This window comes from Cyclopterus lumpus, chromosome 15, assembly GCF_009769545.1.
Source record: "Cyclopterus lumpus isolate fCycLum1 chromosome 15, fCycLum1.pri, whole genome shotgun sequence".
NCBI classification, from domain to species: Eukaryota; Metazoa; Chordata; class Actinopteri; order Perciformes; family Cyclopteridae; genus Cyclopterus; species Cyclopterus lumpus.
The window spans coordinates 6,784,578-6,808,511 of record NC_046980.1 but is presented as its reverse complement, the minus strand read 5'-3'; the positions used below and the strand labels follow the sequence as shown (position 1 = coordinate 6,808,511).

Genomic DNA, 23,934 nt, shown 5'->3' with positions numbered 1-23,934 from the left:
GTAAGGGACAACAATCTCACATCTAATATAACATGTGATAAACTGACAGAAACGCACAAGGTGGTATATGAAATGTAATATGTGAAATAGATGCAGGCACATGTGCTTTTCGGAAACATCCCATGAAATATCATCTTTACATGTGCAGTGTAAGATTTCACATGCATTTCTTTTTGAGTCTGTAAAATACACTCAAATGCCACTAATGCAGTTTCAACAAAAACTAAACATTTTTAACATTGATGATGGTCAGATGTATTGCAGCACTATTGACTAGTTTTAGGTTTTATAGGTGTACCTGATGATCAGGGCAACTGTTTGTGTATATTCACACCAAAATAGCAGTGCTTCATGCGTCATAAATCCTTGTGCCAGCTTGTTATTGTCTATTGAACATCTTGCAATCTAAGCCATTATTATTGTATTGTAATCTCTTCCATGCGTGACTAACTTCTATGTTAAATTGTTTGAGTTGCCCTGCTGTATAGTGTCTCTCGTAGGCAGCGACATAAACCGAAAGTAGAGCTGTGTGCTGCAACCGTGTTTCTGCCTTGAAATCAGAGATCGGGTTGGAGTGAAGGGAGAATAGCCCTCCACCTCTTTTATCTGGAGGCAGAAGCAGCAGATGGGGCACCCACAGTGACAAGTACCCGGCACCAGCGCTCAACGTGGCATCTACCAATCCTAGCTGCCCACTATGCCATGTTAAGAGCACAGTAATTGCCATCCTGTCAGATTTAGTTTGAGACTTCATCTAATGCTAAGGCTAGGGTTAGGGCTTGATGAGTGTTTTAAAATCAGGAACAATCAAGGTTTGTTTGAGATGTTGTGTGTGGTTAAGGTTTAGGCCTATAATTAAGTTGTGGGGAGAATTCTTTAGGTGAGATTTTTTTTTGAGCCAACATTTATTCTTTGAATGGGTTATTGATCAACTCTGTCAGCTTACAAACCATCTTGCTCTTCTTTTCTACCCATTGTACACCTCTCCTTGTCCAATCCCCTTTTTGGCTTTTGTTTTTTTCTCTCTCTTTCTTTCCATCTTCTTTCATCATTCTTGTCCTTTTTACCCCATCCACCCCGGCTTCTTGCTTTATTCACTCGATATCTTCACGGACAAGAAAAATAGAGAAAAAAAAGACTCGCTACAGATGTTTTATAGAAGCAGGAAATATAAATACACATTTCTTCCCCATTGACCGACATGGCACTTCCATATTGAGCAGTGCTTACAATATCTCTGTCTCATCTGGCTACAATGCTCCTTTACTGATCACAATACGACCCAAACAATAACATTATGGAGCCTGTACAACATACACACAAACACACACTCGGGCACACTAACAACTACGCCATTGACCGACTGCTTTGTTTCACAGAACAAATGCATTGAGAGAATTGTAAGTGAAATCATAGCAAGTATGGATCGAACACACACACAGAGAGAGAGACAGAGAGAGAGAGAACAATAATTTGTTCTGGGCTCAGCCAAATTGTCCCATACTGCAGACACTCTCTGCCATTTCCTCCCTCTGAGGAAGCTGTTGGCCTTAGCCTTGTGCTAATGGCCACTGTTTGTATTACATGCCCTGATTGTGTTACCAGTGTTACAATAGAAAGAGATAGTGGGTTGTGATACGGCTCAGTTTTACACAGTGAAATAGATGAGAAGATAAACGGGAGGAGAAGTTGTGAATAGACGACATTTTTGATATATGCAGTGAATAGAATTCTCCCTTCCTTAGAAGTTGTTGACCTCATTTCTATTGCAGAAACACACGCACGCACACGCACGCACACACCATGGAGAGGAGACACTCTGCTGACCTTGAATACTCATGTTGAAAATCAATTGAAATGTTCCATTAAGGATGATTGATGCATGTCTACTTCAAGTGATGGGAGCGAATATTCCTCCACTTTAATGCTCAATAGTACTCAAATCACTCTCTCTTTCACTTTTTTACTCTTTATTTCTTCGTGTGTGTTCGTGCATGCGCTGACCTCTCCCCCAGTGGTGTGCTGGTGATGAGATTACTGTAAGCTGCTCTGCTCTTCGCCCTGTCATCCCTATGCATAACACACTGATGCACAGGTGTCCAGCATGTATGTGCGTGTGTATGCTTATGATTGTGTATGTGCACCGGTATATAAATGTGTACTAACATATATATTATTGTGTGTCTGGGAGGCCTCTTTGGTTTTGGATCAGCTCACCAGATATCAATCCATCTATCAATGTTTCACGCATTCCTGCCCTCTCACTCTCTGTCTTTGCCAATTGGATTTGCCTCTTTGCAGGCTTTAAGACAAGGAGATCCTAATTGAATTGCTTTTGCAACTCCACAAGCCAGTGTATTACTAGAACAACTTGACATCAATCGCCCTGCCTTTGTGTGCGAGTAGGGACAGTGTGAGTTTGTGAATCTGTAGGTTAAAAGCTTTCCCATTGATCCAGCTAGAAGCTGCTGTGATCTGCTTCTGCAGGCTGGCTCTCCGTCCCTGAGGATCATCTCTGCTCACTCATGCTGTCTTCTGTGGGTGTGTTTTCAACAAACAACGAAACCACCAACCACTCAAAAAAACCCTAAAGTCAAGGGTGGAACAAAATCTGTGATTTGTTTCTAAACCGTGAGAAGATAACTGCTGAATACGTGTGAAAAGATACTATATAATATATCATTTTGAATTGTGGAATTAGACTGTTAAACTTTCTAAGGGAAGGCCTGGACGGCCGTGACTCATTGATGCACTGGAGCGCCCCTTAGCATAAGCGCCTCCCTTCACACGATATAGAACTCGAGCACATAGCATCTGTGGTTCTTCTGCTCAATCGAGAGGTTACACACTTACTTACCACAGCCAACAGTTTGCCAGCTACACGCATCATGGCAGGTGGACCGTCCAAAGAAAATCCATAAATCTTTTTACCAGCTGTCCCGCCCCGTCTGTGTGCCTGTGATTTGAGGTGAATGATGAGTGAATGATGAGTGCATGCTGCATGCGTGTTCCAGTTCAAATTGTGGTTGCTTGGTAGGATCTGCTGTGGCGGTTAAAAAAGGTGAATCAATTCCCCCCCGAAATGCCTCATTCAATTATCAGAATTTGATCCATTTGGTCCAATAACATTGGAAAGCCTAGAAGAGCCGCACGATTCATTTTTAAATTGATTTATATCTACTGTAAATATCTTTTCTACTGTATGCAATAGAGATAACATTCATTTCATATAGTATGAGATATCCAAGCGTTACGATACCTTGAGGATCTAATGCGTGAGTCCTTGATGAATCCTTGACCCCTGCCGGTGCGTCAGATGTTCGAGGACTGGCCGAAAGAATACAGGCAAGCTGGAAAGTTTGGGTCAACACAGGTATCTGCCAGGTGAGACTATTTCCTTGGCTCTTTAATCTTGTGTCTCTTTTATGCATTGTATGCAAAAATTGTAAATGTTATTTAAAAAAAAAAAAAAAATGTAATGCCTTTAGTTTTGAACAATAATATCCATTCTTCGTGTAGAATGTGTCTGCGTACGAGTATGTGTGTGTATTTGTGTACATTCATGCGCATCCGAGCAAAATGATTTCCTCTGATAGAGATCAAGAAACCATTGAGAGGACTTTCCACTTCCTGCACCACAGCGCACGCGTTCCTAAATATGCAACGGCGGGCTAAAACGTATTTAATTGTTGTCGCGGTCTCAAAAAAGTATTTTATTCTTCATTGACTGTTTGCTCCCCTACCTCCTCCCTCGCCATCCCTCTCTTCGTTTCTCCCTCCTGCGCTTATTTACAGAGTGGACTAAGGGAGAGAGAAAGTAAAGGTATAATTAGGCTACATTACTTTGATTGTTTTCGTTTCAGATTATGCCTGCTGTCATTGCCGCGCCACAAGAGAGGCGAAGGCACGATGCGATTTGGACACGGGGAGGGAGAGGGAGGGGCATGTTGCGTGATGGTGTAGGCACATGCATGCGAATGAGTGTGCGCACATAGGGACCTCTGCCGTGAATTGAGATTGGTTTTCTAGCCGGGGCCTAATGTTTTGTTTACTGGGTGTTAATAATGCCTAATTAATAATCCCCCACTCTGCCTAACAGTCTGAGAGAGAGAAGGAAAATGGTGTGGAAAAAGAGATGGAGGGGACGCTGGCGGTGGTTCTCAGCGTCAGCACCACCCTTACACTATCTGGAACAATCAAATTATATCCAAGGAAAACCAATTTAGCCACTGGTAACCTACTACTACAAAAGTAAACTTCAATACTGTTGAGCACTGAACAGGAAATAGCGAGTGACCAGTAACTGAGAAGGATTATTAATGCATTACAAACAACCATCTGGACATTGAGACCAAACAAATCTGGCAACAACACCACGTAGAATCAGAGCACCACTTCCTGCGCAAACGGCAAGAAGTTGACTCACTTCACAAACTAAAATATTATATTTGATTGTGCAAAAAAACTGACATAGACTAACAAGTTACATCTGTTTGTTTATTGGTTCTCACTATTCCCAATTCTCCGATAGCACATCACATCTTATATAACAATATACATCATTATTTGTATTATTCTTATAGTGTATATAGGGTTTTATTATGTTGTTTAGTAATGTGCAAAGCATTTGTTGGTCTTTTTGTACTCTTAACTATTATATTTTATATTGTAAATGTGCTTTGTCGATGAGATTAGAAAGAGGAAGAGAGCTGCAAGTGTGGATGTTGAATAGCGACACAATACATTCTGTGTGACTGTGTGTGTGTCTGTGTGTGTGTGTGTGTGTTCACGATGGTATAAATGTCAGTGTCATGGTCAGAAGCTCCTTCTCTTTAACCTCGACAGATGACATGTCGTCCCTCCCTGCCACTTTCTCCAAATCTCTACTGAAGCAGAAGAACAGTGGGTGTCAAGGGAAACGCAACGAGTTGCGGACAGGAAGAGAAGCGGTCAACGACAAAACTGCTTGTTTGACGTTTCATGAACGCCGGCTTCCCTCAGTCTGCAGATACTAAACTTTGGTGTCTGTGTCGTGTTGTGTGCTTACAGGGGTGGTGAGGTGTGGACTCTGAGTCCGACATATCGGCACTAGAGGGTCACTTTGACGTTGTCATGTGTGCAGACTGGTAGGTTCACACACACACACACACACACACACACACACACACATAGACACCGAACACACACACGTTATCTTAGTGTGTGCCTTCATGCATTAATTTTCCTTCTGTGTGACAGTTCTTGCATGGCCCCCCCCACCAGCGCCTAGGACCTTCCCCTGCCGTGTCCCCACTCACACACGCACTGCCACACACACACACACACACACACACACACACACATATGCATACATACATGCTCAGATGCCCGTCTAGCCTCCATTTTACACCAAATTGCCTCGTTTTCATGCTTGGTGTCCCCAGCAAATGGATGACTTAGCAAATTGCAATATAATGCGCCTTGACAAAGGAAGGAGACACAGTAAGATAAAGAAAGAGTTGAGGCGGATGGAGGGAGGAGTTAGAAATGGAGATGAAATGGGAGAGAATAAGGCAACATAAACATAACAATTAGCCTATCGTTCATTGAAATGTAGATCTTGTGGCCAATTGAGAAATAACATCTTTTTATTGCTTCCGTTGTACCGTGTGAGGTTTCCGCCCATCTATGATTTGTAGTGTAGCCTACGCAGCGACATCCGTGGAAAAAAACACGAAGAATGAAAGAATGATGATGTTGAACGCAATTGAGAGTTTTACTTTCCTTTGTAGCAAATCAATCAAAGCGGATGGATTCGTGATTACCGTGATTGTTTACACAAACACACACATGTACACAGGTCTGTAATGGTAAATAAAAGAGTAAGTACACCCTGCTCAATTGCAATTTACTGCATCCTGGTATCCCGGGTAACACCTGCAGTGTCTAATAGAGAGAAGAAAAAGAAAAAGAAAACATACTGAAATGAGCATATCATTATTTTGAACAAATATATTGACAGGTATCCAGGATGTTTATAAATTATTAGCATTTAAAGAAAGACTTAAGTTGTGCCAACCGACCAGGCCTAGACCAATACAAGTGAGAGTCAGTGCATGTTGGGGTCCTGCTGGGGGTACTCCAATGCTCTAGTGGGCAGTGATGTAGAAACCTTTAGAAGGTGACACATGCTGCAGACCTTAAAATCAGCAGACAGGCAGGTAGGCCAGAGGGTGGTGGTGCAGGCGTGGGAGGAGTATACACAGATCATAAAGAGGGACTATGTGTGAGTGTTTTAGGAGGAGAGGAGATCTGCTGACCTTTCCTGATATTGTCGTACGATGAAAGCAACCCTTTGAGGAACCTTACTCCACTTCCTGGTGGAGCTCACTGAGGCAGTTCAAAACACATCTGCAGTGGTGAAGTACCAGGGAAAGATCCACTCTGAGATGCTTATAGCATCCCTTTACCACCACACACACACACACACACACACACACACACACACACACACACACACACAATGAAAAGATGGACATACTGTTGGTTGAAGTGAAAGTACTTGACTATTTTCCAGCTTCACAAACACTAAACACATTTAGCTTGTGTACAGTGTGTGTGTGTGTGTGTGTGTCTGCACAAGTGTGTGCATGTGTGCTAAGTGCAGCATTAGCAAACACCGTTATCATTATTGTAATGTCACGGTCATTACAGGTAATAGTCAGGTACAGCACCCAGAGAGAGAAAGAGAGCCGGCAGCTAATAGAGGATACTTTACAGCGGACTCGTGTGTATGCACGTGTGTGTATGCACGTGTGTGTGTGTGCGATAGACAGAAGCAGAACAGAGCAAATTGCATGTGAATCTTTTTGGATATCGCCCGTTCCTCTCAGCAGATGCATGCTTTAGTCACGGGTCTGTGCGGTGGGTGTGCTGCTAGATGCCTTTTTCTCCGCGGTGCCGTCTTCTCCGCGCGTGACTGACAGTGGGATAATTGCAGTGGTGATGGTTGAAGAATGATGGCTGACCGATTACCGGACGCATCGTGGCGATGATCACCTGCGAAAAGGTCAACAACGCGGCTTCCACTCCGATTAATTATAGCTCCCGCCGGCAGCAGCTGAACCACCGCTGAGAAGCGAGAGCAGCAGAAGAGAAGAAGGGGGCAAGGAAAGGAGAAGAGTTTTGGTGGAACATTGTGTGTCAGCAGTCCATTACGGACTTCTTTTGAATACTGTTGCTATTGAAACTTCCCGCTTATCCTTGAATAGTATTATGCAAAAGAAGAACTGTTGAGTCTTGAGTGGTACAGAAAGTCACCCACCTTCTGTAAATTATATAATTGTACTTCTTTTTCTTCCTGCTCTCTTCCTTTACTTTTGCAAAAAGAGACACATTAACCCACAAAAAAAGGAGTTGTGGAATGCACCGTGGAGCTGTGAAGAAGACTAGAAAGAAGATTGGGAAAAAGAAACAAGTGGACGATCAAGAGAATGCGGCTGAAAGAGAAATCAAAGAAATGCAAAACCAGTGAAGCTTGTTGTTATTTCACTTGGAAGTTCGACCTTCGCGGTGCACAGTCTGCACATTCATCTGCCGAACGAGAAAAGTTTCAATCTTAGTTGCATGATCCAGTCTTCAACTTTAATTTGTGTTGTGGAAACTTGAAGATGCCTCCAGTACACACACACACACACACACACACACACACACACACCCTGAGGATGGGCATTTAGAGGAATCCTTGTGTCCGGCAGTGAAACCTTTGAAGCAACTATACGGGCATATTCCTCGACTCTAGAATATTTAACGAGGGGAGAATTTTATGAATTTTCAACGAGTAAAATGAGGAGTCACGACAGTCGAAATCTAAGCGATTCAGAGAGAGAAAGACAAAGTGTGTGTTTGTGTGTGTGTGTGTGTGTGTGAGTGAGACTTAGGCAGAGGGAGGGATTCCTGCAGTGTGCATGTGTGTGGCAGAGGATCCTTGGCTGGGATGTTGGCATGTCTGCTTTCTCCAAAAGCTGTCCATGTGTGGGCTCTGAGATAAAGCCCTGTTTATGTGTGTGTTAGTTTGTGCGTGTGTGCATTTGATCTATTTTTGCACAGTATCTATGTCATTTGCATAAATCCACACGTGCACTTTTTGATGGACACCTTTTTTTGTGTTTCATTTAAGAGCTGCCTGTCAGTTAGCTGGATGGAACAGAACATCTTCCTGTGATGACGTAGCACAATAGCTGGTCAGAAATATGTAATGGCAGTCTGCGGTGACAATGAGACAATCCATAAAGTGGGTGCTGCTTGCAGGTCATGATCAAGAAACATTGTTTTTCTTTTCATTATGTTTAATTTATTATACGAAAACATCCTCACCCTCTTTTGGGCTTTTACCATTCTTTACTTTCATCTGCATTATCGATCAGAATATGTCTATTCTGGAAGATCTTTAGTCAAGGTTAATGCTTCATTAGATTCTGGAAGTCAATATCACAATGCTGATACAAATTAAATCAATATTGTACTGTCAAACATATTATTGCATCAAGTAATTAAAATTATTATAATTTTGGTTACGGCATGATTTATTGCATTTATATTTTATGCACAAAATACTTCTGTCTCCCTCTAAGAACCATAATTGTGTATGTCTTTTATCGGTTTTTATTATAGGATTTTCGTAAAATATATATATATCTTTTTTTTTTTACAGTTGATAGAATTTAAATGAATGAAAAAGAGGTATATATCAATGGTATGTTAATTGATTTTAATACTCTCGTTTCAGTAAATATGAGCAAAAGTCGCTTTCTAAGAACGACACACACACGTCCTTGTGTGCTGCTTGATAGGATGAAAGTGTGAAACCAGCGTTGAGCTGCATGATAGTTTTGGTATTAACTGAGTTTTTAAGAAGATATAGGTTAATACACTGCATTGTTTGTGTGTGTGTTGTTCTGTTTATTTTTGTTTACACGGTCATAATGTTGCTACATTAGTGGCTTATTCTTGTTTTCCCACAAAACATTACAAGTAGTACAAGTTTCCTAGATGGACTGGGATTAAATAATCAGAAGAAAAACAAAATACACGTCAACAAAATACACAAAAAACTGGAATCATAGTGAAAGGGCTATTACTTACTGAATAATAGCTGATGTTATTGTCATTGGCAATGTTGTCATTTCAAATTTTGACATTTAGGAGGAAGTTTGGGATAAAAATTCAGAGCTGATTTTGACAAAAGCAAGGGCGGTACCGCCTCACATGTTTTCGTTTGGATCATTTTGGCTATAAAACAGCCACCCATCAACTAATATATGTTACAAGTATGCAAGTGTCACAAAACCTAACATAAATTGTTACAGGTAATACATTTGAAAAACCTTGTAATGTCCCTATAATAAAAAATAAAAAAAACGTGCATATTAACCTTTACATTTCCAAAGAATGCCTAATAGATGATGTCATGTGTTTCCACCCTTGCAACCTTGACGACATCCTGTATGTTCAAATATGTGTGTAAGCAGACAAATATAGCAGCAACGCCCTTACACACACACACACATACACACACACACACACATACACACACAATGCCGTTTTGTTACCTTTGACCTTAAGTCAATTCTGACTGGAGTTTTCAGGACTGTTTTGGAGGGGGGGGTCGGTGTGAGACAATAGGTCTCTGACAGTCTGGAGGCATCATTCTGCTGTGTTGCCTTTTATAGCAGTGGTGATTTTTTCTTTCCCTATATATCTGAAATATAGCTTCTTACCTTTATGTGATTCTACTCTATATTGTCTTGCCCTCTTGATGGATGACCTTTGCACATTGTTGGGGGTATTCGTACCATGTTTTCTCTATTACATAACATTTAGTTGCCCTGTTTTTTAATTAGGAATTATTGCCCCTGTAATTGTAATCTTGAACGTTGGATTTCTTTCTGAATGACTGGCAGCACATGACTTAAAGGGTATTTGTTGTTAGGATTACTTTATGTAACATTTGTGGCTTGATTTGTGTCATTAGATGTAGATGTCTCGAAAGGAAAACTTTTAATCAGCAATGATTGTGGCTCTTTTTTTTTGTTTGCCCTCTTAATGACATGATGTCCTTACCCTGCCCTCAGTGTGTGTGTGTGTGTGTGTGTGTTTCAGCTGTTGCCTCCACCCAACTTAGCTCACTTCCTATTTTTCTTCACCACTCACTTTTCCCGTGAACTCATATCGGTGGCAAAATAAACCAAACACAAACCTCTCACCTTTCAAGTCAAATCAACTTTGCACCTCTGTCTCACCTCGGAAGAAAAACAAACTCCACACGGACGCACTCACATCCTGGTTTTCGGTGGGAGCTTGTGTTGCTAAGTCCTGTCTTTTGTGTAGCTGTGGGCAGAGAGGCAGAGAGGAGGTTCTATGACGTGCACCTCTCATTCCTCACCGGGATCAGAGGATTTTGTGTGAGGACAGGTCAGAGGAAAGTTACGTCCAGATTGTCACTCCGCTGGCCAGTTGGACGGATGTGAGGGATTATGTCAAATCTGCACCGTATTGTTCCATTTTAGTCAAATTACTCCACTCTCATCTGTGATAATAGGTGCACGCAAACACACAGCGCTCTGCTTACTTGCATAATGGATTGGAATTTGTCTTTGTGGAAATAGAGACAGGTGTTACTTTGTTTAGAATGATTGGAGTCTGTGTGTGTGTGTGTGTGTTGTATTTATCTGCATCCCATCTAAAACTCACCAAATCAGCTTGTTTTCAATAAGTTAGTTATGTGCTGATAAAGAAGTAAACACTTTAGTGACCTAATTAGGATTACCATATTTATACCAGGCTTTGAATGTGCTACAAGGAGCTGATTGTCATGACCTCCCCAACGCATAAGTGACCGTTTAGAGACTGTGTACATGTACATGTACACAGTCTCTCCCCTAGACACATGCATGTTACAGTACACTTGTGTTTAGTGTACAATGGAGCCAGTTAATTACTCCTTCATTTCTGATTTGTTTTCCCTTTGTTTGTTGTTTTTCTACTCATATCTTGCTATAAACTTCAGAGTGCACACTGCAGGTATTAATTCCGCAAATTCAAGGTGCTTTTGCGCTACTTTGAAGTGCCCCATAATAGTGTGTACGTCGGCGCGTACACACACGTGTGTGTGTGTGTGTTTACTGGAGGCGATGGTATCTGTGCCCGCTGGATTTTATGATGTTCTGCATTCCTCTCAATGCCTCGAATACACATGGAAACTCAAACGTAAACAAAAAGGAAGAGCGTCTTACTCATGCAAATTGTTTTTCCCCCTTCTTCCTATTGGTGGATTTATTTGTGAACAAAAGAGAAATAAATAGCCTGCTGCTTTATCTGGAGCTGCTATCATCAGAATCCATTCTAACCCGTCTCTCCCTCTTCCTCCCAGTTTGTTTCTCGACCAGTACAGAGCCAGCCTGGTTGATGCTATAAGGAGATTACTGCGACCCAACGTAAGTGTGTGTGTGTGTGTGTGTTTGTGTGTGTGTGTATATGTTTGCGTGTATGTGTGTTTGCCTCTGTGTGTCTACGATATATATATATATATATATATATATATATATATATATATATATATATAATATATATATATATATATATATAGCTTATCCCTTTCCTCTGAATCACCACCCCACTCTTCTCCATCATAACCCTAAACACATTAATAGTCTCACAGGATTAATATCATGTAATGCTTTAATGCTTATTATGAGCAACTTGAATGCAGCGCTCTGATCTCCGTCTCTCTCTCCCCTGCCTTCCCTTAATCATAAATCTGAGGCAACTTCTCCCTTTTGGCCTCACGATAAGGCCCCACGCTGTGACAGCCAAAGCACATGGGGGGGAAAAGAAAGCAAAAGGCTGGAAGGGATCGGGTTGAGGTTCCTATTCATCTGAGGGAGGAGGGGCTGCGTTTTAAGTACACAGGCCAGAATATCTGTTTATGAAAAAGAGGTGAACACTGGACTGGAGGGAAGGAGATAGGAGGAAGAAGAAAGAGGAGGAGGAGGAGTGGACACAGGAAGGGAGGAGAGGGAGAGGAATGGAAAAGGTGGGAATAAGGACAGTCAGGATAGATGCGAAATTAGGCCGAGAGAAATGGAAGATACATTTCTCTTCATTTAGAATCTAGACATTGATTTAGATTTTTGTTATAGATGGCGAAACAGAAACATGCAGGTTATAATGTGGTTTGCAGATCAGCACCAAGTCATTAAAGTGTCAGTTCACCCAAATTATAAACAATGAAACCAGAAAACAGAGGCCGCTCTGAACTGTTTTCATAAGACAGAAAACTAAGCGACGGACACTAAAACCCAGGCACATAAAACTGAAACTTTCCACTTGGTTTGATACCACAATAGGTAAAGTGAGAAAAATCCACTTTTATTTAATAACATTATTTTACAAGCGACAGAGGTAACTAGAAAGACAAAAGGATTATGTGATTAATATTATGTTGGGGTTGTTGCCAGCGGCGACACGCGTTTCCCCAGCTGACATTTCCCACTGTGACATCTGCAGTGCAACCTGCAACTGGAATATGTGTCTCGGTTGCAGTTGAATGCCGAAGCTGCTGTTGTCGAATGACAGACATGACATCTGGCCATTGTTGTACATCTGTGTGTTAAGTCTCTCTTCATGTCTCTCTCTCTTTAATCCAGTGGAGATAATTCAGGGGCTAATATGATTTGAGTGTCGGCCATCAGACTGTTGCTGGCACAACCAGCTTTGCCAAATATTTAATAATTTGCTAAGCTGATTAAGCAATTAACAAAGCAATTAATTCTCCTATCTAATGGCACTAATTTGTTGTTTCTGACAAAGGTGGTCCATCCGGTGGGCTGGATCCCCTTAATCAGCTGATTAGCGATGGGAGGAGTTGTTTGTTTGCTTTTGCTATGTGTTTAGACCAAGGGGGGGGGGGGGAATATACAGATGAAAAATCATCTGTCAAGCATGATCCCGTATGTGTGTGTTTGCATGACCATGCCTCTTTGGTCCATTTATTTAAAACAATAATAACACGATCCACATGAAATACAACTGAAAGCTGGAGGATTTCAAAGAAACGTTGAACCTGTTGGTAATCCTCTTAGACGGGACGTCTGTGATGAATGTGCACATACAAACCGTCCCTCTGTCTCCGTCAGTCACACACAGACACACACACAAGTCAGACCGACGCATGTGTGTTCACATTTCTTCTTTTCTTTTGGTTTAACATCTAATATTTACCTAAAAATCAAAGGAAAGAGACACACAGGCAACTAACTGTGTGTGTTTGTAAAGCTAAACAGCAAATGTCATGAGAAATGAGTTGTGAAGTACTCTACGCCGCTATGTTCACCATCCAGCTCCATAAGTACCCTCACCGTCCTCCCCTTGTCTATCCAGGGCATGGCGTTGGTGTTCGCTCCACTGCGAGGGGAAACTCTCAGACTGTTTTGTCAACTGGCCCAGCAGGCCGGACTCTGTGCCTCTCAACACCAGCAGTATGATGCTCAGGTCTGGGATGTTCACTTAAAGGTAAGGAGCTGGCAAACCAATAGAAAGACACTCAGAGAGTCAGCATGATGCCAGAGCTCTGTATCCAATTGTTTAAAAGAGACATAATCAAAACTGTCTGCTGTGCTCATAGAATCAGTCATATACATTATTGACTATAACGACATGCGTGCATGATCTGTGCAACTGTTGTGTGTCAATTGTTTTTAAGAATGACTTAAAGTTTCCTTCATTGACTATCAGCTAAACAACCGTTTCTGTGATGACTTTGTGTCTTGTGCCTGAGTATCTTCTTGCCTCATGTTTTAACAAAGGCAGCAGTTGTAGGTAGTCTACACAATATTTCTAGGGGAACAGGGAACAACCGGGAATCCACAGTCCTCATTCTGTGCTCAAATGTAATTATTCACATGGTGGTTAATTGACACATGAGCCCTCTGATTTGCTTCTTATATATTGCTTCGGAGCCGGAGCCCACTTTGAGCATCACGACAGTTGTTCAGACACCTATGGGTGACGGCACGAGGACTGCGTCCGTACAGTCTATGGTGTTAAGCCTGTGGTCTGATGCTTCGGGACGCTTTGTGAGACACACAGACGCTAAAACAAGCGGCCTTAACTCGGCACAGTGAGGAAGACGGAGAGGGAGAGAGCGAAGGAGAGAGGAGGACAGCGACAAAGAGAAGTGACAGAAAGCACACAAGTAGGCAGTGTTTAAAGAAGTGGAGTCCAGCTGTTAACTCCATTACATACACAGCTACAGAAGAACAGGACAGCAAGGAGTGGGCTAAATTGGTGCACAGACGCTCACCTACACTGGTGGGACAATTGGACAGACTGGCCATTAAAGTGCCTGTTAAAGTGGCTCCGACCCTCAGCAGAGAAACATCTCCTTCTCTCTTGACTATTAGCCCTCCGCTAGATTTTAACATCACAATTGCTCACACATTTTATATCTAAGGGACTCTGGACCCTTTCAAACCACACTTAGAGTGAGCACACGTTTACAGGTTGAAGACAGGTTTTACGGCAGGCTGAGGTCAAAGCACCAAACAGGATTTGAGTCCTCAGCCCCACCCGGTCTACTAAAAGACTGGTTTAGGGGCAGGGAAAGACTCCATCCTGCAGGGAGAGGGTCGGAGGTATCTGCTGTCATATGGCGCGACCACAATCAAGTCCATATCAAACCCGTACCAGTCTTTGCATTGTCTGTCACCGGTTTGTGCAAACGCTGTCCCTTAAAAAGTGAAGTATATGTAATGTATAACTCATTTACATTAGCAAAGACACGTAATGCCAACCGGGTTACATTTTTCTGAACATAACGAGGAAACTGTTCATTGTTAATATACTGTAAAATCAGCTTGTTTTCAAAAACATATACTAATAATGTCAATTGTTTTCTCTGCAATATCCCCTCATGGAAAATAAACAATTAACATATTTTGGTTATGTTTAGGCCAATGAAAGCGTTCAGTTTAGATTAGGCACAGATCGTGGTTTGGGTTAAATATTTTTGTAATCCACCATGACTTGAAAAACGATGAGATTCAATTACGCATTCAGTAATTAACCAAAGCCACCGTCTTTCCCCTCCCCTAAACCAGTCTTTTAATAATCGGTGTGTGCAGTACAATACCGTCACATTATTGTCTGGACTGGAAAAAAGTTGCCAGTGAAAGTATTATATGAATATATTTTGTGGCTATTTTATATATTTTTTTATTATAAAATGACCCTGATTAATTGAGCACAACTTCAAAGTTAAAATATTGAGTTTAGTTTCCCCTCCTGGTTAAAACAAATGCACGAACAGTTGCTTTACAAATATTTCAGACAAAGGGAGAAATATATATAGAAAGAATGTCTCTAAACTTTTGGATGAACACCTGGAAAGCACATTCAATTCAAGAGGAATGGCTTCAGGTGGTTTGGGCCTCAGGTGAAGTGGGAACCGCACAATAAGTTGTTTCAGTAAAAGGACACTAAATTTAAAAAAAACCAATACAAACTGACTTTGAAAGAAGGAAGAACAGAGAGAGAGAAAAAGAAGCTGAGAGGGACGAAAGAAAGAAGTAGCTTCGGTGGGATTAAAGTGGATGCTGCCATTGCCTAAAATTTAAAAGAAACACAACTATGTTTGAAAAAGCTGCGGAGAGAATTGATTTGGCCTCAAGGCCACAGAACACAGACAGTGAATAATTCTGGTGGTTCAGCACCTCGACCGCTTGAAAAGATCGACACTCAGATCAGTTTTAGTGACGAGAGTCGCTGAACAACAGAATGTCAACAGCGAAATTCAGACTAAAAATAAAAAACACGCTGAAATGATGCTGGTGTTTCTTTCTTTTCTTCGGCATGCAAGGTTAACGTCAGACCATTAGGCTCACGCGTCACTGCCGGACACAAACAGTACACACAGACGAACACGCACACACACACACACACACACACACACACACATTCACACATGCCCACATACACACACACACAGTGGGGTCAGGTGCTGCGTGTGGATATGAGGACAAGTTGAAGTGCCCCCCTCACATCTGAAGGTGATTAAGTCTCCTCTGCTTATCTTCTGATGAACACTCTGAACAACCCCTGTGTGGCTTTCTGTGTGTGTGCTTGTATGTGCCTGACTGACCATTCCACACACACACACACACACACACACACTCACAGCTAAGAAACAAGCTATATCACAATCCCGCATAGACCAGACATCACTCAGACAGCATATTGGCTAGACATTACACACAAACACACACCACATGATGATATCACACTGAAACATACACTACCAACACACACACACATAAAGCCAAATTAGCAGCTGCTACTCATTTGCACCACAGATTAGCTTTCTTCAACTATATTTACTTCCAGTTGGTGGACCAGAACACAATAAAAATGCATATCAGAACCGGCAGTGGAACACACACTATGGATTTTCTTTCACAATATCTTTTTAAAGAATCAAAGAAGTCTCCACCAGAAGCAGGTGGAGCACTTTTGATGAACTGAAAAGTTTACTTTTCTTTTTAATTCTGAAACTTGTGAAAATGTATCCAATTCATAAGCAAACACTAGCTTAATATTACACCAAATTAACTTTTAGTCATAGTCACCGTGTAAAATGGGTCAGTCTCATGTGTTATGTTTACGAGAAAACTATCCAAATTAATTGAGTTTGCTCATCTTTTATATTTTTAAATAAAGCATTTGTTTATAGGCCACTGCATGTAGTTCAAATAGCTGTGACATGGAGCGGATATGGTTGAAATGAATATCAAGATATCAGTGTTGTTCAATAAATCAACAGTGTTCTGATATTAAAGGTTCTCTCCCATCAGTTGGCAGCGTTATCTGCTGTAACCGCCATACATCAGCACTTACATCCAACTAAAAAAAAGTTTTTTTAGTTTTCTAGTGAATATTCGATCATTAGCATGGACCACGTACCCGATCCTATCATATGATATGATATCGCTGAAAGCAGCAAAACAATAATCGAGTTACGGCTCCACTCCAATCCAAACTTGTTTAAATATGCAACAATATCCAGTAACTGGTTGTCTTTCTAAATGAGTCCGAGTTGACTTCTTTTCACGCGGGTTTTAATCCCAAACTCCTGCGTGGCCTTGTATTCCTAAAGTTGAGTCACATTTGATTTAGTTTGGAATATGCTGCCTATCTTAATGTTTGATTTGTGTGGAAAGGAGTGTTTTTAGCAGTTCTTTACAAACCATCTCTAGACCCCCAGCTCACCCCTCTCCAAACAGACACACTTTCACCCTCTGACACAAACACACTCCAAGGACTACAGACAGCAGGCAGGCAGGCCCGATGTGTGTGCGTGTGTGTGTGTGTGTGTGTGTGTGTGTGTGTGTGTGTGTGTGTGTGTGTGTGTAAGGCGTGTGCTGGGACGGGCAGACAGGGCTAGCGCGTTATCCTCTTATCCCCACTGTTGTGGAATAGAGAGGCAAGCAGCTGGAGGGACTGCAAGCAGCCTGATAATGCCAGCGCTATTTTCTAACCCGCCATCTTAATCTTGTTACTCAAATGGTTGTGAAGAGAGAGTCATGAATTTTAATTTTTCTCTAACGCACGCGCGCACACACACACATGCATTTGAGTGTGTGTGCACATGTGTACCTCCCCCGTCTCTCTCACATGCATAAATAGTATCCCCACTGTGTCCATGCACTCACACTCATTTCCCTGCCTCTTTCGTTCTCTTTCCCTCTTTTATTCTTTTTCCTCTCTTCCCCCTCAGCTGCCTGGCCACCCCCCTCCTCATCCCCCCCCCCCCCTATATCTTCCTTCACCCTTCTCCACTCTCCCACCCTCTGCTCCCCTCTATCTTCCCATTTCCTACATCACGACCCACTTCTCTATTTATTCAAGCCTGTCCTTCTATCCCTTCTTCTACTCGTCTCTCCATCCACCCAATCCCTCATTCTCTGTTTCCTAATCCTGCCGAGAGAGACCCCAGACATCCGGTTCATCCACCACTCCCTTGTCTCAAAGCCCCCCTCCTCTCTCTATTTCCAGCGCGTTCACTTTCTCTCCGGTCTATACAAGCAGGGCAGGAATATCTGGGGAAAAAAAGAAGTGGGCAGAGAAATAGAAAGGCAAAATGAGAGCAGGAGAGAGAGAGAGACAGAAGCTGGGGCGAAAATGGCAATACAATAAATGACCTAGGAAAGGAGAAAAAAGAGAGAAAAGGTTGGTTGAAATGGGGGGGTCGCGTTGAGAGCCGATTTAGCCAGCCACCCATGAAGCTGATTAGGCAGCCTGCGATCAGGAGGAACAGCTTTGCTTGTTAAACTTTTCACCTCTGCAAGCTCTTAGCCCTCACCGTGTTAAGGCCCCCTCCCTCCCGCTCTAACCCTCCATCTATCGCTTCCTTGCTCCTTCCGCCTGGTAGAATTTGAATGTGAATGCTGGCTGTGGTCCCCTTACCGGGCTTAGCATAGGGGGCAGGCAGCTGCCCCTCCACGCCCAACCACCCCTGGGTCGTCTGCTCTCCCTCTCTCTCTCTCTCTCTCTCTCTCTCTCTCTTTTTCTTCCTTTGGGGGTCAGAGGTTCAACAACCGGCCGGTGCCTGGAGGGATGGCCACAGGAAGATAAGGCACATGAAGGGGGGGGGGGGGGGGGGGGGGGGGGGGGGGGGGGGGGGGGGGGGGGGGGGGGGGGGTGGGGCAGGGAACTGAGAGTGAGAGCGGTAAGGAAGACGCGAGCAGTTTGTTCATATTCAGGAGAATGGGGCAATGGGGAGGGACGGGGTATCGGTGAAGGTGTCTCACTGGGAGGGCAGGTTGTGTGTGAGGTAGCAACTTAAACCACACAAGCCTAGAGACGGGGTGGATTATTTTTATAAGAAATATTCCGGACCTCAACTTTTTCTGGTTTTACACCTTTATACTTCCATCAGATACGTGTACATTTATATGGATAATAGATGCATATTTAAGTAATGTTATTAAAAGGGTCAACTTTTTTGTGGGATAAGGACATTTTTTTATTGTGTGTGTTATTGTTATTTATCTATTTCTTTATTTTTGTATTATTTCAATATGTATTAAATAATTGTACATGTATTAATGTAACTTTTAAATGTTTTAGATACCCTTTTTAAAGCACTTTGACCAACACCTGTTCTTTTCAAATGTGCACTGTAAATGAGACTTGACTTGACTTTTTTGAAGCCGCCCCTGCTGTGGGAATGCAGTGGTCTCATTGAAATGAATAGGGGATTGCGTTTAATCATGCAGTGCTAATGTCAGCCTGAACACTTCCTAACAACGACCCAACGTCCGGAGCCCTGTTCCCCTCTTGAACTTCACCACCACTGCATGCTACCTGCACAGACACACACCGCGCTGCAGATTACATGCATTTATTACTGGGTGTGTTACTTATTATATGTGTCTTAATACAGCTGAATAAATCAAGAGACCTCCAGGGAGTCGACCTCTGAGCTGATGAACACAACTATCTACAGTCACTTTAAATTGAGGAGTAGAAGTGTAGAAGAGTATTAGCAGATCTGCATATTTCGATGAAATATTTTAATAAAATGATTGACCCAAAAAATTGCCTATTTGTTGGTAAACAAGCAGAGCATCTGAGTAGGCTGGACTCTCTCTTGCATATTGCTTATATGATGCTGACGCGGGGTCAGTTTGAGTTTCTGTTTGGTATCACCACACACTGCACACAGACAATCACACACACACACACTCACATGAGCAGACCCACTAAACTCACTTCCATAAGTCTCTGATCATTTGGCCAGACGCTGGGCGAGCTAATAAGCAGTTGCATGCCCAAACTGCCAAGTCTGCTTAAAAGGGCACACAGGCATCCCACAAAGCTGTGTGTGTGTGTGTGTGTGTGTGTTTACAGAAAATGGATCCACAATCAAATAAGTTGAGGCATATAAACTGCCAATGCTAATATTTAATTTCAATGGTTAGAGTTGTGTAATTTCTGTTAGTTTTTTTGTTTCAGTTTTTTTTTTAAATTCAATATTATTCGTTTATGAGCTCTACAACATAATGTTATAACTAACTTAACTTTCAGGAGGCAAGTATTATTTTCTTGACAGGGTTTTCAAATGAAAGGTTCACAGAAGAGAACAAGGACATTAGAGAAATTAGATATAATTACAGTAATAAATGTATAGCTTTGGGGGCATTTTTGCCTTAATTGTGATACCATGACAGCGGGAAAGGTGGCAGAAGTTGAGGGGTTACATATCCAACTAAGGACTCGAACAGATGATCTCGTGATACATGGTCAGCGTCTTTAATCTTTGGGCAACCAAAACACCCTGAAGTATTATAAGTATTCATGAAATTACAGAAAATTATTTTAATAAACTGAAATATTGTATACATATTTCTGTAGACGTTCTGGGCCTAGCTAATGCTCTTCGTGTTGTGTGTTTCTCAGATGCTGACGGAGGGAAAAGACGCATACGATGAGAACATCCACTACCCTCTCCTCATCACCTTGACCAAAGGACCTCAACCTGTCAGCCACACTCTGTAAACACAAACAAGTGAGCCCTCCGCTCTCCACGCTACCACTCCACTCCACATACCTTTGGCTATTTGAGCTGGAATGATGCCACAGAGTCATGTCACCAAAGTGATCCAAGACATTCATTGAAAGAGCTGTTTACGGATACATTAGGGTTTCGTTGGTCCCAACAGAGAGAAAAACTAATTGTGGTCACATTTGAGGCTTTTCGTCATATAGATGAAGTGACCACCGGGAGGATTTATTAGCACATGATGCATGGCTTGGAAAAACTATTTGAGCATGCATGTTTTTCAGTTTGAAGTGTCGAAGAAGAACACGCTCATGTCCAAAGCAGTGGGCGATACGTTGACCGTGGCTTAGGAGGAAGACAAAGGGGAGGCGGATATATTACATCCTAGTTTCAACCATCCGCCATATGCCAAATAACTACAGCCCGTCACTCGGCCAGTCAGCCCTTAAATCAGTTTGCCTCATCCCTGCAGTTAATCAGCCATCCAAGAAAGTACCAGTCTAAGAACCACATTGCCAAACAGTCATCTGGCTGGCCAGTCAAGTAGCCAGTCTATTGAATTACCTATTATGGTAATTAATTAGCCAGTAATTCAGTCATTATTCCAGCCAACAAGCCAGTCCGTTGTGTAGCCGGTTACATGAACATTTCCTCCGTCAGTCCTGCTGTAAGTGTCAGATTGCCCTCTTTAACCTGTCAGCATTAACCTATGCTACTGTGTTTCATGCCCCAGCATGGAGGCCAGCTCTAATTCATTAACCATCACAGACTGTGGAGCAGCTCACAGTGTCCTTTAATTCTCTTTGTTCCCTTCTTCCCCCGCTTTAATTTCTTCTAATACAACTCGTTCATCCCAGTCAGAGGTCAGTATTAACTTCTTTTGTGAATTTCTTACAATAGTACATTAACATATTAAGGCACGTCAAGACGAAGGAGCAGTTGTTGCTGCCCTGGAGCTACAGTTAGCGTAGCACGCAGCAACATCGCAGCGGATAAAGGTAGTCCACACTATATCCCATTGTAAATTAACTTTACACAGCTCTGTTGGTAGTTTGAATTGGACGCGGCAATTCCACCAACATCAACTCAAACTCCTGCTCCTCAAACAATCAGATCCTATGGCAGCTGCTATACGCTCTTAATCTGAACCCACCTTCAGGAAGTGTGTGTCTGAACAGAGAATATCATGAGAGTATCATGACTCCTACTACTCACATTGTAATGACTACTGACCCCGATACTGGTGGCAACAGATTAAAAGATGCATGATATGCTGTACACAGCAGGATTTTCTTTGCATCTTTTTTTTCTGTTCTTCTTGTTTTGTGTACAGAGATATTAATGGTCTCTTACCCATAATGTCCTCTTGGTGCAGACAATCTGCTGCCAGTCTAGCTGGTGTGCCAATGTCCACTGGCTCTGTGAGCACATTCTCAAGTTTCCATGCTTCACGGGTCTATGAAGGGCTACATTCACATTTGAATGTATGCAAAGCCTATATTATTATGTAACGGTGCGTCCATTTGTTATTGATTCATTCTTTAAGTATATAAAGCAAAACTGTTTGTTTATGTCACTTCTCTAAGTCTTTGAAGCAGGAGAAGAAAACTTGTTTTTTCTTTCTCCTAATATGCACTGTTGAAAAGGTACAGATACAAACATGGCACCGTAACTAAAACCCAACATCTTTTCATAAAAGAGCTGCTGAAACATCTGGAAACAACATTTGAAAACATACTGCTTGAACAGTCATACAACACATCCAGTGGACATGTTTAGAATAGGATTTCATATTGATAGACTATGTGCATTCATAGTTGAAAGTTTGCACATGCTGCTCATAACCTCAAGAGCAAAGACTTTTACACATTTCAGACCAATTGCTTCTCCATTTCCCGTTTGCATTTTTTTCTATCGGCACAATAAATCGTTCTACTCAGGTCTTTTTCCATGCATTCAGCTGTTTCTTGTGGTATTAAAGAAACGCCAAGTGTCAGTGGGCCACTGGAGCCCAACGTTGTACCTATCACTAGTAAAGTGTTTCCATATTTCACTGTGATCCATTGTTTTATACAGCAGCCAAGAAGCTATGCAGTATCTCCCTGTGGCTGTTTGCATCCCTCTTGTTGGGAAAATAATCCACCTACACAAATGAGAGGTATTCCCTGTGTGTAACTGCTCAGAAAAGTAAATTAAGCCAGTTTTATCAGTGGTCTCAATGCTTTGAGGACTTAAATTGCATTGCAAAAACGTCCCCGTTGCAGAAGTGTTGTTTAATTACATTTGTTATCTGTAATGCAGTTTGCTGTATACCTTTGATATCTGTGGGCTAACACATAAATACCATCCCGACTGAATGTGTACAGTGACCTCATCGCTGTCTAGTGCGACGTCACCACCGCTATGAGCGATGCCATTCTGCATCCCCGCGGCATTGAGCGCCACTGTTATCTGGGCTGCTGCTCCTTGCAACATCACTGCCTCTATTTGTGGCAACAACAAAAAAAAAAAGCTTCACCTGGTGGACCGAGGATCTGCTGTGATGTCACGTTTTTTTTTTTTTATTAGACAGTGACGCCGTCACTTGTAGTCTTGCTATTAGTGCTGTGTGTGCTAGGACTCTTCTCACTGTGACTTCAGACAACAGACAGTCAAGGAACCACTGAGGGTCAGCGTTATTCAGAGAAGGTCATGTGCTGCTGCTGAGAACGACCCTGGGCAAACGCCACGCAGGAATGCTCTAATACAACTGTATCGTGGGATGTCTCAGCGAAGCTATTGTTTGGATTATCAAACGGAATTCTTTGAATTGTTGGTCACTTGCAGGCCATGTACACACTAATCCTGATCAATTTAAAGTTAGATCTACTTGGATCCTTCTATCCACACCGATTCTTTTTTTTCGGCCAGCAAAAACAGAATATATATATATATATATATATAAAATAATATAGTTTAATAATAATATACTTCGTAGCACACTAGACACTTTCAAAAATATGGATGTACAATGATTGTGTGGTTTATATTATTTTGGGGTTTGACACAAGAAACACAACTTGTATTTACTCCCATTAAATATCTTCCACTTTAGTGTGGACATGGCCTCCATAGAGCGAGTTTTCCTGTTCAATTTATCTCTGCTTCACTGTAATTATTGGGTGACAAATATTATACTTTGCGGTTGTAGAATAAAATGTCATAATCTTTAAATTGTATTAACTGTATTCTTTTATATTGCCTTTGTGTATTCCTGCCAGTTCCGTCTGTAACAGAAACTATTTTACATGAACCTGTTGGTGTGTGAAGAGAGCCCAGACCAGCCCTGTAAGAGGCCA

At 42.0% G+C, this 23,934-nt stretch overlaps 1 protein-coding gene and 1 long non-coding RNA gene across 4 annotated transcripts in view; both read left to right on the top strand.

The window, feature by feature from the left end:
- camkmt (calmodulin-lysine N-methyltransferase) overlaps positions 1–3,385 on the top strand; it is a 70,160-nt gene extending 66,775 nt beyond the window's left edge. For all 3 annotated transcript variants that reach the window (XR_004611129.1, XR_004611130.1, XR_004611128.1), the window contains one exon: positions 3,317–3,385. The gene's annotated coding sequence lies outside the window, so the exon portion shown is untranslated. The remainder of the gene's footprint in view (positions 1–3,316) is intronic.
- A 1,462-nt stretch (positions 3,386–4,847) lies between these two features.
- LOC117743844 lies at positions 4,848–23,526 on the top strand. Its single transcript, XR_004611131.1, has 4 exons — positions 4,848–5,126; positions 11,411–11,474; positions 13,420–13,551; positions 20,494–23,526. It is a non-coding gene; the product is annotated as an uncharacterized LOC117743844 (long non-coding RNA).
- The last annotated feature ends 408 nt before the right edge of the window (positions 23,527–23,934 follow it).